This window comes from Pieris napi, chromosome 18, assembly GCF_905475465.1.
Source record: "Pieris napi chromosome 18, ilPieNapi1.2, whole genome shotgun sequence".
NCBI classification, from domain to species: Eukaryota; Metazoa; Arthropoda; class Insecta; order Lepidoptera; family Pieridae; genus Pieris; species Pieris napi.
In genome coordinates, this window is record NC_062251.1 from 11,013,915 (window position 1) to 11,032,718 (window position 18,804).

The 18,804-nt window shown below is 33.8% G+C and overlaps 1 pseudogene; it reads left to right on the forward strand.

Annotated features, from left to right (window-relative positions):
• Window positions 1-18,804, forward strand: part of LOC125058678 — a 318,204-nt pseudogene that overhangs the window by 295,903 nt on the left and 3,497 nt on the right.

Consider the following 18,804-nt stretch of genomic DNA (forward strand, 5'->3'; position numbering starts at 1 on the left):
TACTCGTCATCACATTTTAAAGCAGTAATTTATTGTAATTAAATTTAATAATTGGATTTCTACTATGTACATAATTGACCCAAGCTCTCTTAAAAACAAATAATAAATCAGAGGCGCTACAACCTCTATAGGTTTTGCCTCAGATTTCTGAATCTGTCATGATCATTTTTAAATCTAATAGGCAAGTAGGTGATCGGCCTCCAGTGCCTGACACACGCCGTCGACTATTTGGGTCTAAGACATGTCGGTTTCCTCACGATGTTTTCCTTCACCGTTCGAGCAAATGTTAAATGCGCACATAGAAAGAAATTACCTTGGTGCACATCCGGGGATCGAACTCAGGTATGAGAGTCGCACGCTGAAGCAACTAGGCCAACACTGCTCTAATAGTAGAACATATTGTCGTAAGAAAAATGGTATGTTAACCAAAACTATAAAACAATACATATTCAATAATATAGTATTACCAATACAGGGTCGTAGTGCGATTGTGTTTTTTTTCTTTTTATAAATCCTGTGAGCATATAAATGACATTTGCTCAACCTAGAATTGGAGAAAAGTACTTCATAAATTGAATAAGTTTCGAACCAGTAGTTTTTCGAACTGTTAATAGCGGTTGTATAAAAGTTTGAAATGTGAATGTACGGCAAAACGACTTGACATAAGAAGTAGCTGAGACGTACAATTGTTCTTACTTATATAGTTGTACATGAGATGTGCTGACGCGGCACATTTGCTGACTGCGTTCGTCTTTGTCCCACATATCTCGTGCTTGCTAGGCGCCATGCCAGTTTCTGAGTGATATAGCTTGATTGTATTCTGAACATATTGAGCTTATGTAAAAGTTATATTAGTTACGTAAAAATGCTTTAACCTTATCACCATTCCAATAAATGTGCGAATATATCGCATATTTAGTTGATACTTATTTTAAAAATATACAAATATTCTTTTACTTCACTATGTTTCTTTCTGATAAATATCTATTTCGGTTAGTGTTTGCGCTGAATCGGTTTCACTCAGAAGGATGACAATAATTGTCGATTTTGACTTTGACACCCGAGCCGGAAGCGAGCCGGAAGCATAGATACGCACTGACATTGAACGCATACCGTACCGCATTATTTCATTACAATTATAAAGGACCAGTGCTTGGAGTAGGACACACCACTATTAATTAATTACTGTAACTACAATTCTTTTTCCGCATGTCTTTTAAGATCGACTTTTAATGAACGTAGGCAAAGCAAAGGGGCTAGTCTACTTTAGAGAATATTATTTAAATTCCTACGTAATCGCATTCGCGGATAGTTATTGTTAATAAATAGGGAACATTTTTAAAACTAAATATTTATTTAAAGTTCCACAGCTTATCAGGTCTTTTGAATGCTATAACCCAGTAGTTTTTAGTATAAAATAACCTCAAACCTATTCATTGTGTTAAAACATTGTTGTATAAATAGAACAACTAGACCATGGTTGCGTAATCAAGCGACGACACTGAGAAAGAAAAGAATCGTCTAAGTGAATATTTTTCAACAATGTTCTTGTATCTTAAATAAAATAGAATTCCTTTTTTTACAAATTGTTGACTAATATAGAAGACGAGATAAATCCTTTTGAATCTATACTCTCTCTATAAGTTATATGAAATTTATTATTGAATTATGAGACATTGAAATTGTTTTTTTTTTTAATTTATGGTAGTAAAATCCTAAGCCTTACCCGATTAGCCGAACACATTATCTTAATGATACATATAGACTACTTTTTTCTTTAACTCTACGCACTCATACACTATTTGTACTAACGATATTCTTAAATAAAACTTCTTTAATAATAAACGCGAATGTATCATGTATGTTAGTATGTATATTTGCAATATTCCGTTAAATTTTTACAAGATTTGATTCTTGGTCTAGTCTAGTCTTGGTTAGTCTTCTTTATGGTTTACATACTTTATAGAAGTTCTTTTCATCTGTAAAACTTTTAAACCCAAAGACTAATATTATGCCGCTAATTCATCTTTCGAACTATATTTTCCAAACAGCAACGATTTGTTTTGTCCTTGTAACTCTTGCGTCAATGGATTATAAGGCGTGACAAATAGTTCTTAAACAACTTAAGTCTAGTATTTTAATAAGGCACAATGAAGCCAGCCATTTCTGTTAAGTCACCCATTTCTGTTAAGTCAATATTTAGGTATTGTGGAAACTTGCCAACTCTCAATTTCAACCACATTTACAGCTAGGTCAATAATGACCTCTTTAAAACGTAAAAAACCGGAAGTCGTTTCGTATAATTTGCACGTTTTACTTATTAAGATATTCAGAATAAAATTATTGGTTTAAATTCTTTTCAACTAAGAAATGGGATATTTAAAAAATATATGTTATTTTGAGAATAATTCTTTAACTGTTGGTTTTGAATGATAACATTCACGACACTATATATATACTAATATAATCACAAGAGTTATAGATGCCTTACATTATGCCCTAAAACAGAAGTGGCAAGATACACCAATAATAGGTGGACCTTAAAGACGTATGGAAAGGACCAAGAGGAAGAAGAAGAAGAGGTCGCCCAAAAAAAGGTGGATAGAAGAAATAGAAGCGATAGCAGGAAACGAATGGAGAAAGAGAGCCATAGACAGAGTCAGTTGGAAAAAGCTGGAGGAGGCCTTTACCCGTGAAGGGGTTCCGATCGACGGTACTGAAGGAAGCTAGAATATAGAATAACAAGCAAAAGAAAAAAAAATGTATAAAAATGTAAAATAATCTAAGCTATGTATTATAATTTGTTTTTGTCATGATTGGAAATAAAACGGGCCTTATTATTATTATTAATCACAATTTTTTTACACTAATGCTATTAAAATGTAATTTTAAATATATATTAGCTGTAGTCTTACGTATAGAAACTTCTATATTATATTTTTGACATAACAATTTTGACCAATTATGGCAATTTTTTTTCCATTTCTAGTCCTGTAGATCTAAGTAATCTACAGGACTAGAAATGGAAAAATTGTTCTTTATGTAATATATAAGTCTTGGTCCCCGAGGTGAATTTTCATTAGGATTATTAATTTAAATCGCAATAATATTTTGTGTTATTTGTCATTCCTCTAAAAGTAGTTAGCATAAAAGAGTAATTAATTTACGACAAAATAAAACCTTTGAAGTAAAAATATTAACTTGAGTGCTTTTTCATTGATCAAGTAAAACGAGTGGCTGTTTCCTGGAAAAAGATTTCCTTGCTTCATTGTTTTGTGTAAAAATAGGAGAGAGAACTCTCGGAAGATCTACTTTAACTGATGCTATGCTATTTATTGATTGTTTTTGTATGATATTATAATGCAATCGTTGACTAAATTCTATGTGAGAATTTGGAAGACTGAAGAGATATATTATTTCTTTGTTATTTTTATATAATAAATTGCATATATAATATATAATAAATTATATATATTCTATAGTGGCATATGATATTTAGAAATATGAAACTTATGCTATGCAAAATATAGGCTATTTTTTGTGAAGTCAAAAACTTTTTAGCCAGTGCTTTATTATTTTCTACAACCTTTTAGGTCTGAGCCTAAAATTTCGTATTTGTATTCGTTCGTGACTATTTTTTTTTAATAGGCAAGTAGGTGGTTAGCCTTCAGTTCTTTACACAGCCGTCGACATTTTTGGGGTCTAAGGCTACATGCTTTGTGCGAGCGAGTGTTAAATGCGCACATAGACAAAAATTAGGTGCAAAGCCAGGGTTTGCATCTAAAACCTTAGGCATAAAAGTCGTACGCGGAAACCTGTAGGCCAACACTGCTCTATTAAAAATACATAAAAATTCTTTGTATCCCAGTAGATATTACAATAGTTGAAAGGCACAAGTGGTGGAAATTGTTTCGTTGTAAGAGTGTAATATGGTCGCTTAGAAGAAAACCGCCCATAAGCGTAGCCTGTTACTATCAAATCTGTACGTGACTTGCAAAACATAAAGTACGAGAAATTGCGTCCTCATAAACACAGCTGGAACTTCGACCGTAATGTATGAAGCTTCATTTGTTTTTTTATATCCCAATTAAAGGAAATCGGTGCAGCGGTTGGGGTAACGCGTGCTATGTTTTATTTATGCCATAATGAAGTCTGCCTTATAACTTTGATCAAGTAATAAGAGAGTTATAGAAATTACTCTACATTTGAAGGCTTTTATATTAAATAAGCTAGGTCTGATGTTTTGCAAGCATTTCGTTACTGAGATAATCTTTTGATGCTAATTGTAAAGCTTTTTAGCTTTTTGTTTGGTACTTAATCCAAACAAACACATCTGAATTAGGCTATTTTGTCATCTAGTACTGCTGGCTTACACAGAACGAATATTTATATGTAAATATGATTTAAGAAGCCTGTAAATATAGAGTAATTTAAAGAGAAACGAACCTACACCGTAAAGTTAGAAATATTAAATGTTTACTAAAACATCATAATACGTTATATTTTGTTTTCCTTTGAAATACCCATTTTTAGGTTGTAAACGTTATTAAAGCTGCAAAACTCAATTTTTGTACCTCATTTTTATTCATATCTCTACACGTTCCCTTTGGGTATACGCTTTAATAACTGCTAACACATTGTGCGCATTAAATACTTACATAGACGATTATTCCCTAGGCTACGATGAGCTGGCGTGATACGGGTCATATCTAGGAACGAAAATTCGTGCCAAAAAGCGCAGCATTTAGAAATGTTATAGCACATGCACTCATCTTTTCCCAACTAAGGCTATAAGGAAATTTGTGGGTGAAGGTTTGCTTAACAATAGCAGAGGCAATATAGCGATAGCTTTCTAGATATAGGGCATATACAGGATATAAGAGAGATCTATATCTTATTGTGCCTACTAGACGGCTATAGGTATATGGGTTTCAATCATGCTATTCTCTGTAGTCGGAGGAGGCAGACGTCCTTGTCTCAAAATCCAAGGGCGTTGCCAACCAATTGCGAGGGGGGGGGAAGGGCACTATAAACTATAGGCCTAGTAAAGTAGTTATGGGATGGGAAATTTAAGGGTTGACGGTTGTATTAACGCAAGTAAAAACTTCACTTACACCATTCAATAACGTAAAGATCTAAGAAGACTAATCAGATATATTAAATTATTTTTTTATTTATTTATTAAATAAATAAAAAATTAACACCTCTCTGGCGACGTCTTTGGCTATACACACTAAAACAACCTCGGGTTCTTCCATGAGGCCAATGGGCCATTAACACCTGCTACTACAGAGATTATAGTTTATACATTGCGACTTGAAATTTAAAACTTTTCTACGTATACAGTAATATGATCGTTATTTACTTGCACAGTCAATCTATGTACAAACATAGAAATCTTTAATTCGTTTAATTTAGGCATTTATTATAATTTAAGTTCGGTATTTAGGGTTCAAACATATTCGAACTAAAACTGTTTGATTTGTAATTCTCGAACAACAATACCCTTTTTTGTCAATAAATAACACTTTCTACTTTGAATAAAAATACTGAAAACAAGTGTGATATATTGATTTGGCGTGAGAGCGAAGCGTACCATTGTGTAATAAACAACTTTCTTTAATATTCAAGGAAAAGCTGATAGTGACTTTGTATGGGAAATCTAAAGCTATTGTTATCTTTTGAGAAAACTCTCGAAGACTCGAGATTTTGTTTTCAGAACAAACATTGTTTTATTTTGTTATGTTATAATTACAATTACATTATTTAAGCGAGTATAAACTAATAGGTAATTCGACTTAGGGTCCTTCAAGAAAAGAGCGTACCAATTCTTAAAAGGCCGGCAACGCACCTCCGAGTCCTCTGGCAATGTTAACATCAGGTGAGCCTCCTGTTACATAAAAATAAAAAAGACGTCCCTTATATAAATTTATATTATATTAAATTGTTATGTACTAACTTTATAAGAGTTAAAAGCTAAAGCTTAATTATATTGAAAATACTGATTTTTTTATGGAGGCTCATCTGGTTTTAAGTGGTACCGCCGCCCATGGACATTCTCAATGGCAGAGGGCTCGTGAATGCGTTGTCGGCCTATAAAATTAATTTAAAATTAAGTTTCGTTTGATATTAGTATTTTCCAGTTTTCAACAATATTAAGTGAACTTCTTAGTTATACAAAAGATATAAACTATTTGCATAAAATTTCCATCTCATAAACTGTACCAAATTTAAACCAATTTGCTTCGAACCAAAAACCGCAAATAAAGCTGTAATTCAAGAATACGTTCATCTCATTTTCTTGTATTCATCAATTATGTGTCGAAATTGATTTTGATTTTTGCTCATCATCATTTGATGGACAAAATGCAAGAAGAAACGGTCTGGTAGAACGAAGTGGACGTACGTGACGTGTAGCGGCATCACTACGATTGAGAGAACTTCATCAGAAACATTGGAATGAGTAACGCTGTCATCATTGGAAGTTACAGAGCAACGCGTTGTTGTTACGGGAATCGTACCAAGGTTCAGTATGCGAGCCGCTTATCCAATGAGCTAATGTGGTGAAACGTAAATCTAACATAATTCTAATTAAAACCTTAAAGCAATATTTAAAAAGTAATATATTTATATAACTATTATTTTTGGATACTAAGCAACGCCAGACTTTTGGTAGATCTTGAATTATACAAGAGTGATAAACGACTATTTGTCTACAGCGTACATACCGTACCAATATTCACAAATGTACAGTTGGGATTTGTTATATACATTTTATATTATTATTCTAATATCCTAACTTCCTTCAGTACCTTCACGGGTTTAGGCCTCCTTCATATTTATCTATCCATGGCATTCTTTCTACATTCGCTTTCTTCCCTTTATATCGCCTTTTCCTTTTTCCCTTGGTCCTTACCATATAGCTGTCTTTAGAGTTCAACTACATGCTGCATACCACAAATTTACCAAAAAAAACAAAAACTATTTAGATTTAGCTACACCTTAAATATTTATTACAAATTGTAAAATTCCATAATTTAGTCGCAATTAAAAACAATTTCACAATCAGTTTGTCAAGTGAACACTATACAGGATGTTACACAAGAACCGGTCCAACAAAGCCCCATTTAAAATTCCCAGTAAATGGCTAGTTATGATGTTATTCTGGTTTTGCCGCGACTTCTAACTTCTATGAATAAATTGTTGGGTTACGCAATACCTTACAAACCCTTTCATATTTTTTTAATTTCCTTGACTATGAAGCAAAAGATATACATATTTCAGAAAAATTACCTATAAATAGTGTAAGAATATTCAAACTTTAACTTTGAATAGTCAACTTTATTATTACTAATAGACATATATCGTTTGAATGATGCATCTCTGCTTTAAAAGATAATGCCTACTGAGCTAGTGACTGAAAGAAAGATTTTGTTACATATTAATTTAACCTAACTAAACAATTACTTTAATGAACGACTATGAGTGGAACTTGAAGGATATTTCTAAATCTACACCTGTTCTTGTTAGCAAATCAAAATATCAATGCTATAAGTAGTAAAATTTATTATAAAATTTCTTTATTACAATAAATCTTTATCTTTGGGTTTTTCCCCATATTCAACGATAGGCCTATTTGTATTCTAAACACTTTTGCTAAAGTATTTCACCCGTCCTATACAATAAAATTTATAGTTTTATTAAATAAATACTTAATCCAGAACAGCGTCGGTTTGATGAGGTTTAAATTTCTATTCGGTTTTACTTATTGCAATTTTTATATTTTTTTTTTGTCGTTGCTTGTTTAATTTTTTCCCTTGCTAGCTTGCTTTTGTTCTAATATAATTGATGTGTATGTTTTTAAAATTTGTGATGTCATATTTTCTTGTGTGTTATGCATACACATTGTTTTATAACTTATAAATAAATAAATTATAGACTGGCTGTTTAAATTTTTGTTCAACTTGGTTTTAATCTTAACAATAATACAATTTTTTTTTATTTCATTAACTTTTGCTGTTTTATATTACAGGGGGCAAACGGGAAGGAGGATTTTTTTTTTTTTTTTAACGTCAGGAAATGCTTTTACGCATATCCCTGCTGAATTTTACTCCAGCAGGGATTATGTGGGACTCAGACATAATATCTTCACACCTACCCACTAAAACCTGACGGATGCCTTCGGCTCGCCAACGGGAAGGAGGATAGCCGAAGGCACGCAAGTGCGTTACCAGCCTTTAGAATTGGTTCGCTCTTGAATTGGTCCGGAAATACTTTAGTGAGCAGCATTATTAATGATTACTGATACATTCATTACACTATGTATTTTTTACAACTTTGCTTAATTATGCAAGAGTTCTGCCGTCAACTGTGTCTACAGGTTCCTTAAAAGAATAACATACTATTACCTAGCAAAAGATTTTAACCCCAACAATATATAATGTTTTGGATAAAAGTTACACAAAAGGAAAAATCTACTAAAATCAAATTAATTATAATTGTTTTTTGCGACAAAGTCAGGATTTTAATTCTGTAAAATGTAAAGGGCACAAATCATATGAGTTGTTTTCTTGTATTAAATTTCAAGATTTAAAATGAAAGTTTCTTTAAAGTTTTATCTAGTCTATTTTAAGCCGTCTATTCAAAATTTATATGTATATTATTTTAATCTTAACCACTAGGGAGGAGAAGGGTAGGTAGTAGCGCAAGTCGTTACCTTATGTAATGTAATATGACGCAACTAAAACCACCAAGCGATCTATTGCAGGGATGGAGAGGTCATTGGCCTTGCGAGTTCATTGACCGAAATGGAAGGATGGTGGACAGTTAATAAGGTTGAGTGGCGTAGAGTACACCAACCATTAATGGTTATGGTTATATGGTATGGTTAACCATTAACCACCAATATTTATCCCTTGGATAAATCCTTGTGTATAACTTAATAACGTAATTTCATTTGCATTAACATTAAACATGACGGATATCAATTTTCAAACTGGGAGTGCATATGCGCACTTATTTCTACCTATGTGTGCGCACACTAGCACGTCTCCTACCATCAACAAACTCTCAACATTACCTCTGGCCGAGTCGGCTAAGAGAAATTATTGTGTGCATAAATGTGGAATTAATTAATTTAAATGAGTTAATTAATTAATTCCAGTAATGAAGAGGCACTAAAAGAACAATAATGTCGAATTAAAAGAGAAACAAAAAAAAGCACAAACAAAGCACTCTAGAATTATTCAAAATAACCATAGAGAAACAGAGGCATAATTACGCATCCCGCAAGCGCAGATAAATCGTCAACTTCAATGGCACCGAGATTAAATAAACGGTTGAGCAATAAAACCAGAAGATCACAATAGAAGGTCGTCAAGTACTTAAGTCCTTTAGATTTATAGCTCGTCACTTTAACAATAAATATTGATTTTCGCGTTTCACTCGGACCGAAATAAACACTTAAACATTCGCAAACTCATGATATATAGACATGATGAAAAGACTTTTTCCTGAGTTTCATGTTTAGTTTTTGAAGTGAAACTTCTTTTGGGGCATGTGGGTAAATTTATTACGGAACGTCACGAAGATGTGAAGCGTTTTTGTCGAAGAGGGAGAGCGATTGAGACCGATTGAGAGAGAGTGAGAAGTGTGAATTACCTTATAGAAAGTCTATTTTATAAATTAAAATTTCGTAAAGAGAATTTATGAAATATAATAATTTATTGAAATCTCAAATGACGAATTGCAAATTAAAATGCCACGTGTTTTTATTATCGAAGAAATTAAATAAAAACAATTAAATTTATTATTTGTAATAATTTTCGATACTTAATATTTTAATGACAATTAAATTCCTAACATATCTTCCTTTTTACCTCTCACTAAGCATCGGAAATCTAAAGTTTTTGATTTGTATAAATGTGAACAAGAGCAAAAAATTAGTTTGCAAAAGAAGTTTCACTTCTGACATGTACACTTTGTACGCATGCACTTTTTTTAATAATAATAATATACTAACACTAGTCTGTAAGTATATACTAACATAATGATGGATTGTTTTATCTAAGCAAATAAATAATAATAAATACGGATACACGGTGTATCCGTAGGTTGTTTTTGATTTTTTGTTTAGTTTGGGCCAAGCAGTGCGCTCACCAAGTCGATCAGAAGCAGTTCAGGGCATTTTCAACCTATAACTTCGTTGTGTATAAAATTAGAAGCCTGAATTTTCAGTTACCAAACACGGTATATTTCAAATTTTATTCAATTTAATAATTACTTTAGGAATTATAAGTATTCATATTTAATTTTGTTATTCACTCACTGACTGACAGATTCAGTAGGGACTGAATAAATAAACCGACTTGATATTAACATGGATCTCACGGTAGACGAACTGCATTGCGAGAATGATTTTATACCAGTTATGTTTTTGAGGGCATATAATAGTTTGTATTGATTTTCCGTAATTTACTATAAAGTGGGAAACAAATAAAATCGCCTACTTAAATTATTAATTTCCTTGGAAGTAAGTGATCTGCTGTCACACTTGCGTTAAGGCTAGATCGTATTATTTTTACTTGGAATAACGTTCGCAGGATAGACAATGTTACTACAATTAAATCATTGATATTTAATGCAGCCTTAGTTCGCTACCTCTGCAAAGATCCCGCAAGGCACGTCCACCATTGTACCGTATATAAGGCAGGGTCTGATATTTTTATACGATACTAGTCATTGTACAGAACCTGTCTCCAACGGTTCCTCCAGCGGAGATTTGACGACAACATTTGACGACTATGCACAGGGTCTAAGGCCGATTAACACGCAATATTGTCCATCACCAGATGCAGTGTGAGCCTAGTGGCTTCACTATGCGACTCCCTGAGGTCGTAGGTTCGATCCCCGGCTTTGCACCAATGGACTTTCTTTCTATGTGCGCATTTAACGTTCGTCGAACGGTGTAGGAAAACTTCGTGTAACCGACCGGCCCTGGACCCAAAAAGTCGGCGGCGTGTGTCAGGCACATGAGGCTGATCACCTTCTTGCCTATTAAGGCCCAGACATAAAAAGCTTGCAGCGCCATTGATTACTTTTTTATTTTATTGTCCATCACCGTATGAGCAAGTGTTATTCGGGTAGAGGGAATAATCTATTAGTACACGGCCGTAGTTCGTTTTGATTAAGACTCGCGAGCATGTCTACTAAGCCCACACAAATTCCGTAGAGATTTTCTTTTGTTTCACGTAAAAAGGGTTTTTGTTCTAGAAATTCCATATATTAGTATGTACTTAGTAGAGAAATTTTATCTTTGGAAGGCACAAATAAAATCCTCAGTCGTATCTTTTAGATAAGGCTTCATGCAGACAAAGTGTTAAAGTCCTATTATACCAAACAAATAGGTATTAAATTTTAAAACTTTAAAACTTAGATTAAAGATATCTCGGAAGGTGAACCCGAAGGTCATCTGCCTATTATTACAATTTCTATTAGAGTAAAGACTTATTTAGACAGCTTAAATTACAGTCTAGTAATAAAAGCACTTTGTTTTTGACTTTTTAAGGGTCTTCAAGAGACGCGTAGGACTACCTTAAAAGCCGGAAGCGCACTTGCAAACCTCTTGGTGTTACTTAACCATGTCCCATAAAATAAGCTGAGATGGACTTTCGAACCATTACTGTGTTATGAGCACTCAAACGGTGAATCAATAGCTTGATTTCATGTTGTGGAGAATGTACTTTAATGTTTAATATGTACTAATCGTAGATTTAAGTTACTTTTCTGAAAATTAATGTCTTCATTATTTCCCAGAAGCAACCGCGAAACTATGTCGTAAATTCTTAATGGCAAGTAGATATTTCAAACAAGTAAATTCCATAATTTTATGGACAAAATCGAAGTAAGCTAGAATCTGATGGTGGTCGGTTCACAATGAACGAAGTCCCGCAAGGACTAATCCACAAACAGGTACTCAGATAAAGAGAATTATTATATCCCGTATAATATATATTATAGCCCGTCGCACGCACTTCGCTCTGAAACATCATTTCTATGGATATGCAGATTATGTTAAAGTTTTTTCTTCTCGAATATTCCAATAATACCACTCCAATATTGTTGTCTATAGATTTTTTTAATATAAATCATACTTTAATTAGTTACAGTCTTTATAAGTTAATAGCTGCCCCTGCGAACTTCGTTTCTCCATAATGTGATTTTACTTAGCCTACTCTTAAAGTGCATACCAACATGAAACATTTTGCTATGCTACCCCAGAGACTGTTCGATTTTCCGGAATGAAAACTTTTTAGGTTTTTCTGTGAATTTTTCTCTATATAAACCTCTGAGTTCAAGTCATAAGCTTTAAATTAACAAATAAAAAATAGGGGTTGATCGTAGAAGGTTGTATCAAAGAAATAAAAAAATTTCCTTCACTCTTAAGCGTCCCGTAGGTTCGTTTGCCTATCCTATAAAAAAATCAGATTTATTCCAAGTTTTAGGTCTTCATCAAATTACTACAGGCATTAAACATTATGTTCTACAAGATTATTTGGAAAACTACATCTAGGTTTGTCTAGTGCAAATGATAATCACTTAAGATTAAAGAAATATGTTTTCGTAAAAAAATTTTTTTTTACTACTTATCGTAAAATGTAATAAAATTGTTGGTATATCCACATTACTTGGCTATCTTTTGTAGTTCATGCAGTGGGCTGTCATAGACCGAGTGTTGGCGAATTAACACCGACCCGTTGTATTACATGGCCGCTCCTTGGGAACAATTATTGTGATTTAATTTATATATTATAGAGTTCTTAGTAATAAGTTAATATTAGAATCATTACGTGTCATAGGAAACTGACTTGAAGTTTCAAATCTTTGAAAGGCCTCAAAATAAACACTACAATACTACATATCATATCTCTAGGCATGTAACCATGCGCTATACAAGCATTAAATAGAACGCGAGACAAGTGTGGGCCTGCAAACTTGAGATGCTCGATGCTGAGACCGTCGTGCCCCGGTGACTTACCTCTAACCATAGACTTTATAGTGCTATCTTTTTCTTTAATAGAAGGTTTCAAACTTATGCCACCACCACACTGGGTCACAGCATCTAGCCTCGACTGTGAGGGCCCAATCGGTGATTTAACTGTAAAATAATTAACAAATAGATTACCGATTTCCTTGGGCTCACACACTCCGTTGACACTCATAGGGAGGCCCGACTTATCTTTTAAAATCAGAAAAAATCATTCTTAGCGTGATGAGCAGCCAAAATATCCATTTTTATTTGGTCTTCGTGATTTTGGCACCATCTCAAGCGTGACTTAAAGACTCTCTGTGATGCCCTTGTACATGCTTATTCCAACCTATAACCGTTTTTTTCTTTTTTTGTACCGACTTACAAGTTTTAACAGAAGATGCCGAAAGGGCCAGAATAATATTGTCATAAGCTTATCAATTACTTTTCTATGACTAAGATTACTACAAAGCTTATCACTACAATAACGAAATTCAGGAGGAAAGTCAATTTGTCTCAACCTATCATGGCATTATTATAGTTATTTAAAATATGTATTCGTTTTCTAACAACCAAATCTAAATTACACTCAATAATTAGCGGTACTAGCGTACATATTTTGAATAGTCTTCGCCGCTGCTTTAGTTACTAAACAATGATCAAGCCACCGCCGTGACCCGTTAGCATCACTTACAAACGTGTACGTATCAGAAGTGACACCTGAGCATTCAATATCAAAGCAACACCATTCTTGCTCTCTTACAAATTCTCCATTTCATGATAAAAACGTTCATATGGATGAGCATTAAAGTCCCCTAAAATCTATTATAGCACTTACCGAGCTAAGAACATCCGTAAACTCGGACACTCAATCACCTGGACGAAATTCCCGTTGTGTTTTTATCACTGATGAATTATCCCGTAAGAACATTGACACGATTATTCCACGTTCTTGGGGAGTAAAACGGTCCATGTTTGTTTTCAGTGTATTTTACATTTGTTCACTACACAATTTTCAACAACAGAATGACAGGAAATGTCATATAAAAAAAATAAACAAATTTTCTTTAGTGCCAGTACTTTTGCGCCACCCAGTATATATATATATCAATATATATTATTATTATTATAATATATATATATATAATAATGATTAAAAATGGAATATGATGCGAAATTCTAAAATATATTGCATGGAAATAAACAAATTAAATAAAAATTTAAATTACAAAAAAACATCAGATGAGAAAAAATTTGTGTTGTGCTAAGTTTGTGAAATGGACCAATGAATAGTGGCCAGACGAGCATTGTTTGATTGTGCTTTTATTTTGCCTACGTGGTTGCTAAACCTGCCTGCATGCCTTAGCAGGCAGCGTCCAATTGCAAGTCCATCCTGTGACGAAACGACGAATGCGTTTTGTTACCAAAACCAGCAGGACGGAGGGGTGAGACCAAAATTGCTGTTCGACATATTTTACCAAAATTAAATTCAGAATTTGAACCCGTACAGTTAGGCTTCGGTGTGAAAGGAGGGTGTGAGGCAGCCGTCCATGCCCTACGCTATTTCCTAACTTACGGACAGCCAGACGTGTTGCTCAAAATTCATGTCAAAAATGCATTTAATTCGGTAAATAGGGATACCCTGCTGACTGAAATAAAACAACATAAGTATACCGGAAATATATAATTAACTAAATTGTTATATCGTTCTAATGAACTTTCCTCGGAAGTAGGTTGTCAACAGGGTGATCCCCTTGGACCTGCAATTTTTAGTTTGGTATAAATCCGATAATCAAAAATTTAAATTCTAATTTCAATGTTTTCGGACCTTTTTTTAATCAAAAATAAATTTGAAGCCATTGGTTTCGAGCTTCATTTTAGCAAATGCGAACTTTTCATAACTAATAACTGCGATTTAAATTTAAATGATGTAAAAAAAAATCATATTTTAGCTACAAATATTAAAATAGTTAACAGGAATTCCCTTTACGTTTTAAGTTCTCTAGGTCAAAATTTTCCATTATCTCTAAATTCACAGAGGAGCTGGGATGACATAAACTGCAAATTGACTTTTGACGATCTTTTGAGTTGTAGTACAGGTTCGGCGCGTGCTAGGCTTTTGGCCGTGGGTACGCATGAGGCCGGCTTACCCTTCGTCAAATACAGGAACTTTTCTTGAGCCTGGCACGCTTCGAATCGCAACCTGTCTACGGCTTAGGGTTCCGGTCTGCGCTCTCCATATATGTCCCTGTGGCAGTGATGTCGACAAGTTAGGACATCACGGCCTGTCATGCCAAAAAAGTGCAGGCCGCTTCTTGAGATATGCCGCACTTAACGATATCATACGCCGGTCACTTGCCACCGTCAACGTTCCAAGTCTACTTGAGCCGAGTGGTATTGCAAGAGACCGGACGGCATGAGTTTGATTCCATGGAAGATTGGCCGGGTACTGGTATGGGATGCATCATGCAACCTGTTCAGACACGCTGGCCCCTTCCCATCTACATGGAACCAACAACAGAGCTGGTGCGGCTTGTGAAGCGGCTGAAAAAGCTAAAGCATGCAAATACAGGGGTCTAGGCTCAGAATATGATTATTTCCCATTCGGTGTCGAGACCCTTGGTCCGTGGGGTCCTAGCGCTTTAAGGCTTTTTAAAGAAATATCAAAAATGTTAGTCGACATCACAGGAGACCGAAGATCTGGAAGCTACCTCGGACAAAGAATTAGTCTAGCTATTCAAAGGGGGAACGCTGCCAGTATCTTCGGAACCTTGCCTAAAGGGATTCCTTTTAATAATATATTTTAGTTATTATATGTTAAGGTCAGTTATTTATTTCAATGTATATGTGATTTATAATTACTATTTCGTATGTTAGATATTAATTGGTAGTACATAAATGGTTATAATTATATAAATAGTATAAACACATCTCCTGTAATATCCTATATATAAAATTATGTTTTTTTTGTATATTTAGTAATTGTGTGAGAATCGGTTACTATCTATCTTTCAAACCCCTAAGTGATAAGGAGTGTCCACACCAAAATTCGAAATATGTAAATGTTATTCTTTTATTATCCTCATCAACAACATACATAATACTACTTTAATACTTTTGACGACTCATTGGTCTAGTGGTTAGTACCCCTGACTGCGAATCCATGGGTCCCGGGTTCGATCCCCGGCTGAGACGAACATCGATGTAATGAGCATTTGGTGTTGTGCTTAGGTCTTGGGTGTTTAAATATGTATTTATATGTCTATCTATGTATAATATGTATGTATATCCGTTGCCTAGTACCCATAACACAAGGTTCACCAGCTTAGCATGGGACTAGGTCAATTGGTGTGAATTGTCTTTAAAAAAAAAAAAAAAAACATACTAACATAATATGTATGTATTGTTATTCTTCTTTATATAAAATGTTTGTTTTTCTCGTATATACGAACCACGGAAGAGTGGGTGTCGTATGATTTGTGTAATTTTATAAATACATTCAAAATCTGTTATAACGACATCGCAGAGACTACTCATATTTGGTCGTAAAAACCGATTGTCGTAACAGCTGATGACTTTGTAATTAAGTACCTAATACTTTTACCCGTCGGGATTTGATTTTGCTTAATATAACCGGTATTTTGTGAAAGCAAATTATAAAATATAATTTGATTGATGACAAATTGATTCATTTGTCCTCTTCGGTCTTCATATTATAATAAACATGACCAAAATTCAATAACAAATTCAAATTCATTAAAAATATTATGTTTTTAACCAGTGTTTTTGCAGGTATATATTGCCATTTAAACAAAAGGGCAAGGACACGTCCTTGAATACCTGTAACCGCATACAGATAATATTTAATTGGCGTGAAAACTCAATAATTGTAGATAAAAATCAGGTAGCAGAGGAACCAATTGCTGCACTAGTGCTGTGCCACTACGCATTCGACCGCGGCCACCACTTGTACCGAACGGCTAGTGAGGCGATGCTTTGTCGACAAAAATAGACTGACAATATTTATTATTAATGTAGGAGGTACTAAAGGTTCCTACAAAGATTATTGCAATCAAAACTATAACTTGTAGAAAAAACTGCACGCTATTTAGTTTATCTTCTCTAAAATGTTGTGAGATCCAAGGGTACTTAAGGGACCTTCTTCGTCTTTAGTTATTACATAATTAGCTGACCTAACATCCATATCAACAAAAAAAGCTTTAATGTTATGTTTTATTCATAAACTACTAATTTAAATTTAAAATGTACCGTAATTATACAATGACTGTTAATACACAACGAAGCTCTAATCCTGTTGGCCTGAACTGCTTCGAGAGATGGATGGTATGATTCACTCTTCGTAAGTCGAATAAAATGTCTTATATCTTCAATATTTTTGCGCATGTAGTATAATAATATTTTCCTTACATTTGTGCGGTTTTGGTTGTGTGGCATGGTAATGGATGTACGCGATGGTAATACTGGCATGCAAGGGCACAGTATGCATGCCAGTATTACTTGCAAATGTATCCGCAGTGTGCCAGTTACTCGTACATGCCAGTAACTTTCATACCATCTACTTTCCCGATTTACTGGCGTGTGTATCCCCAGCCTTACAGTTTCAATCCGACATACGTACATTACAGTAAAATAAAAATTATCTGAGAAACACCCGTATATTTAACCGTGTTCGTTTAATATATTGCAATTCTAATCACGCAGGGACGTACTTTAGACTTTTGGGGCTCAAATATCTCTTTTTAATCTGTATTCTACTTTCAATTACAATTGAACAGATAGTAAGATATATTTTTAGTAGTCTTAGTTGTGGTATATAGGAGATAGGAGCAGATAGGAGCAGAACAGCGGGCACTTTACAGAGATATGAGCTTCAGCAATGTAGAATACGATTGAGAAAAGTATTAGTATAGAATATAGATTTTTATTAATTAAAATATTTGAATGCATTTACGGAAACTCCAATTATTTTCCAAAATATATGTTATCATTGTTATTTTATATGCTATTTAATACTTAAATAAACGGAATTGATTTAATTTGTTTAACAATTGAGTTTTTAATTTAATTTTGTTTAGTATTATTAATACTTTGTATACATTAAAATTTGTATTTCTAAGCCTTTCATATTAATACCATAGAAGCCTAATCTGTATATATTTAACTCTGCAATATAATATCTGGATTCTAGGGAAAATGTTCCCACGTGAGCCAACTAATACGATATATTATGTCATTTTGGAAATGATAAGATAAGATTTCCATATACTTGTGAACTCCAGTGGTCGTTTAATACCATTTAACACGTTCACTGCGCCATCATTTTCAAAGAACTTTCAGCTGGTGCCTTGGAGACCTAAAAGATCTCGAAACAAGCCTATCCTTTGGTGCGTTTCGAAAATAATTTATATCTTCCAAAAAAACAATGACACATTTTGAAGTTTTTGTGGGTGAAAGATAGCTTATTGATTTATATTTTGCTAGGTTCGCACGCAGTTACGACATTTGAATAAACTACAAATAGCAAAAAAAAAAAAAATAGATATCGATTGTTTCTCGTACCGCAACCGAAGATAGTTCAATATGTGTATTAAGTAGTGATGGGAATAAAATAATATCTCAGTTATCGATTCTAAAAGTTTTATTAATTATGCAAATTGTTTTTCATTAAAACATGGTAAGCAAAGTATAATATGCTGGCCCGCAGGTTCTATCGTTGTAACGAACAGGTCAAGGTAACCTTGTTCAAGGCGTTTTGC